Source organism: Salvia hispanica, chromosome 2 (genome assembly GCF_023119035.1).
Source record: "Salvia hispanica cultivar TCC Black 2014 chromosome 2, UniMelb_Shisp_WGS_1.0, whole genome shotgun sequence".
Taxonomy (NCBI): Eukaryota; Viridiplantae; Streptophyta; class Magnoliopsida; order Lamiales; family Lamiaceae; genus Salvia; species Salvia hispanica.
This window is the reverse complement of record NC_062966.1, coordinates 35009706-35014856: the sequence shown is the minus strand read 5'-3', so window position 1 is coordinate 35014856 and position 5151 is coordinate 35009706.

The window sequence follows — 5151 nt, the reverse complement described above, 5'->3', positions numbered from 1 at the left end:
AAAAAAGCCAAAAGGACCAATTTCGAGATAAACCCTTAGTCCAGGGACTACTGGCGATATTTTTAAAGTCCAGGGACTATGAGCGAGATAAACCCATAGTCCAGGGACCATTTTTGTAGTTCACTCTTTTTTCTATATTGTTGATTGATGCAGTAGCATAGAGATGGATTTATTTGCTTATTCTGGAGTTAGATTGAAAAAAAAAATCCAAAGATGGATTTTTTACTTAATCGGCTGCGTAAAATTGAACAAAACAAATAATCAAAAGATGGATTTTTTGCTTAATCTGGAGTTGTATAATGTTGTGCCTGGTGTTTTGTTTATAGAGTTGGATTTTTTGCTTATTCTGGAGCATGGTAATCTGATTTTGTTGGTTGTTTTGTTACAAAAATGTAAGCACACGTTTGATTTTAGTACACATTTAGAAGTGCTTGTTTTAAGTGTTTTTGTTGCTTTGTACTATGTTGTAGATTGCTTGGTTAATCATTTAAATCAATTTGTTTGCTTATTCAAGATTGATATTTTGCTTATTCTAATGTTAGGAAGTGATGGGTGTCATTAAAAAGTATTTGTTTGCTTATTGAATATTCATTCTTTACTTATTCTAAAGTTAGAAAATGCTTGGTAACATTTTTGTTAAGTTTTTTTGTTCATTTAGAATAGCTTGTTTTAAGTGTTTTTGTTGCTTTATTCTATGATGTTGTTTGTTTGGGTGTCATTAAAATGTATGTATCAATGCTTGCTTATTTTGTTTGCTGGGTTGAAGATTCGTTTTTTTTCTGGGTTATTTAATTAAATTAATCGTACTAAGTTGCTGGATTGCATTTGTATGAATCGGTTTTTGCTTGGTTACTCTTCTGAAATACTGTATTGGATGCTTTGGTCTAGTTTATGGTTTGCTTTGTTCTATGTTGTTGTTTGCTTGGGTGTCATTAAAATGTACTATTTGTTTGCTTATTGAAGATTGATATTTTGCTTATTCTAATGTTAGGAAATGTTGGGTGTCATTAAAATGTATTGGTTTGCTTATTGAAGATTGATTCTTTGCTTATTCTAGAGTTAGAAAATGTTTGGTCTCATGACAAACCAAACGTTTTTGTTACGTTTTTTTTGGGCATTAAGAATTGCTTGTTTTTATTGTTTTGGTTGCTTTGTTCTATGTTGTTTTTTGCTTGGGTATCATTAAAATGTATGTGTTTGCTTATTGAAGATTGATATTTTGCTTATTCTAGAGTTAGGAAATGCTAGGTGTTATTAAATGTATTTGATTGCTTATTGAAGATTGATTCTTTGCTTATTCTAGAGTTTTAAAATGTTTGGTGTCATGATAGACCATGTTTCATTCATTTTGCTTCTTCCAGAGTCAAGAAATGCTGGCTGTTATTAAAATGTATTTGTTTGCTTATTGAAGATTGATTCGTTGCTTACGATTTTTTGGGCATTAAGAATTGCTTATTTATATTTTGTTGGTTGCTTGGTTCTTTGTTGTTGTTTACTTGGGTGTCAGTGCATTTTACATTTTTTCTTATTTATGGATGCATATTTGCTTGCTTTAAAGATAGTAAATGTTTTAGATCTCGTTTTCTTCTATTTTTTTACGCTTTCCTGTGAGGGGAACATTTTATTTAAGTCTATGTTGTTGTTTGATTGGGTGTTATCTCAGTTTATGTGTTTGTTTTTGCTTGTTTATGTATGACTATTTGCTTGTTTAAAAATAAGCATATGGTTGATCTTAAATTAGATCTTTGTTTGATTATTAGTTATTTTGGTTTTGCAACAGTGGAGTAAACTTATACGATGGTTAGAAATACCAAGACAATGGAAGAGGGAAGCCAAAGACAAGCTACTGATCATTTTATGACAGAACAAGAGGGTGGAGCAAGGAAAAAATCTGATGAAGACAAAGGTATTAGAGTCTGAGTGCTTAATTATGAATTATTGCTTGTTTACGTGTTAATTCGTGTTCATTTTATTCAATACTAATTGTTCCAAAAAGAAATTTCAATAAGTCGCGGAGGGAATGCTTTTCAGAAATTCGCCCAAAAATTTCAGCAATAAAAGCAATTTTATTGTCTTCCTTTTTCTCGCTATACTCTGTTATAGCCTACAAATTAAAGTGACAGATAGCTTAATTGTGTGTAGTATTATATATCGCATTACACCATAGTATTCTTTGCATTTATTATTAGTTGAACCGACGTGCTACTAATTTGGTATTTTCAGTTAGTGAGAAGAGGAAGTGAGTAGAAAATTTTTATTTCAACGAAAGACCTTCTGTGGTTCAAGTCCGAACACCGAAAGTGGTGAAGACCAAAGGTTCTGGCCAAAAATCGGCCAGCCATTTGGTGTTGTAAAAGAGAAGGCTATAAAGTTGCTAAGCAAACCATTGCGTAGATGTGCAAAATATCGGAAACTATGTCACCACGACTCTAGTAATTGCAACAAACAAATAGAAATAAAAATTGCCATTACTTATTTAGCAGTTAGTACCTGTATGTTTTCTTGGTTTAGTCGTTGTTACATTCCGTAGATTGCATAATTATGCATCGAATATTGCATTTTACTTTTATAGTATTTGCTTAGTAGTAAATTATTGTTTCCATTCAAATGTAGTTGTATTCTATTGCTGGCGTAAACAATATGACCACCAGATTGCAGAGTAATGCATTGGGTATTGCTTATTAATGCATTAGGTATTGCTTCTTAACGCATTGGATATTGCTTATTAATGCAATGGGTATTGCTTCTTAATGCATTGGATATTGCTTGTCATTGTTATATTAATTATACTAAAAATTATGAATAAATTTTAAACTACATTCACACTCACACTAATATGCAATTATATATACTTTGGAAAGCAAGGTCATTATACAAAATATAATGCAAATTCATATAGAGGAAAACTAATTATAATGTGAGGTTTTGAAAAGCAAGCAATTATTTCTGATATAATGCAAATTTGTATGAAGAAGCAAGCAAAATTTTAATTGTAATCTGCAAATCAAGAATGTAGCATCAATTGATCAACTTCCGTTATTTTACTTCTATAGTATTTGTTTAGTAGTAAATTGTTGTTTCCATTCCATATGTAATTGTTTTATGTTGTTGGCGTAAACAATATGACTACCAGATTGCAGATTGCAGAGTAATGCATTGAATATTGCTTGTTAATGAATTGGATATTGCTTGTTATTGTTATATTAACTATACTAAAAATTGTGAAAAAATTAAACCGCATTCACACTCACCGTAATATGCAATTATGTTTACTTTGGAAAGCAAGATCATTATACAAATTATAATGCAAATTCATATACATAGGAAAACTAATTATAATGTGAGGTTTTGAAAAGCAAGCAATTATTTCGAATAGAATGCAAATTCGTATGAAGAAGCAATTAAATTTTTAATTGTAATTTGCAAATCAAGAATGTAGCATCAAAAAGATTGATCAGCTTCCATTTGCCTACAGGCTTCTTCAAAACTACACCTACGACCTAAACAGAAGTGCCCTCTGAACCGCTATGGCTTTCATCAATAGAACCATTGTCATGTTCAAAACCTCGTCCATGTTCAACTTCCATTCTACTATATTTTGCCTCCCTTCCATCTAACTTTTGCGCGACATTTTGATTTTCTTGCCATTAAAGAAAATAACAGTGTGTTGCTAAATGAAAACAATTATTTGTGGAATTCAGAATAAAAAATGATGAACAATCTTATACACATAAAGCAAACAATTACTCCCTAATTATAAAGCAAGCAATTTCAAATCATAAAACAAGCAATTATCTAATAAAATTAACCCAAAAACCAGAATAGCAACAATTTCATAATTATCAAGCAATTACGAAGGGAGAAGCAAGCAGTTATCAAAATGAGAGCCAAGCAACTCAATATATACATTGTAAGCGCTAGTCATGCAATCCCTAATTATAGTCAAGCGCTTAATCAAAATAAAGTCAATGAATCAGTGATTTACATAACACCTCTTTCAAATTTAGCTATAACAACGATTAATAACAACATCATAAATCTAGAATAGATAACAAAATTGTGATAGTGATTCCACATACGTAAAACGCGAATAAAATCAGTGACAAATAAATCGAGTAATAGAGGAGTGGGGGAGAGAGAAATTCAGTTCCAATTCCAAATAAAATCAAAGAAATTCCAATTCCAATTCGTTTTCTATGGAGCGGGAACATCATTCTCCATAGATTGACCACTAACGGAATATTGAAGGAAGAATTACATAGAAGAGAATGCAAATAGCGCATAAGATTAAAATAATTGCATAAACTGAATATAGCGATGGCGGTTTTTGTCTAAAGATTTATGAGATTAATGCTGAGATTAAAATAATTGCATAAACTGAATATAGTGATGGCGGTTTTTGTCTAAAGATTTATGAGATTAATGCTGAAAATAGAAGAAAGAGAGAAGGAAGAAAGACCGTGATTTGCGTTTAGGCAGAAACGGGGTGCAATTGTGATTTCCAGTTATAGCCTTAAAGCATTTTTTTAATTCATTTTGTAAAAAAATCGTTTCTGCCAAATGGCATGCTAAAATTGCATCTTACCCAAAATCTAACGCCTCAGATTGGTGGCACAGTGTCATCCAAAAAACCGTTGTCATTTTAGCATTTCCCTACTACACAATCCTCATTTTTTCACTTTCTTTTAGTATCTTACTATTTGGTAGTATAATGTATTAAAAGGAAACAAAATTAATTGTAATTAAAATTTATAATTAATTACTCAAGTAATAGGCAAAATTGATGTTTACTCAGCTGTTTCACATCTTTTTGCTCTTCTACTTTTGGAAATCATTTAATTAACTGGTCTCATCATGCAACAGGGAAAATTTGCAGAATTAGAAGTAAGGAGTATATAATTAATGAAATACTCCTATTAAATATGGAAATAAGAATATAATTAATGAATTAAATTTCAACAAATTAAACTTGCTGCTGGAATCGACAACCTTACCTATGAAGGAAAGTCTGAAAGATCATACTATTAATTTAAACATATCTAGTTATCTACTATAATAAAATGATTGAGCAGTTGCAGTTGTATGTAAATTCAGTCGATTGTGGTCAAAGAAGCTAGTTAATTGATAGCACACTTTCAATTATGGATCATC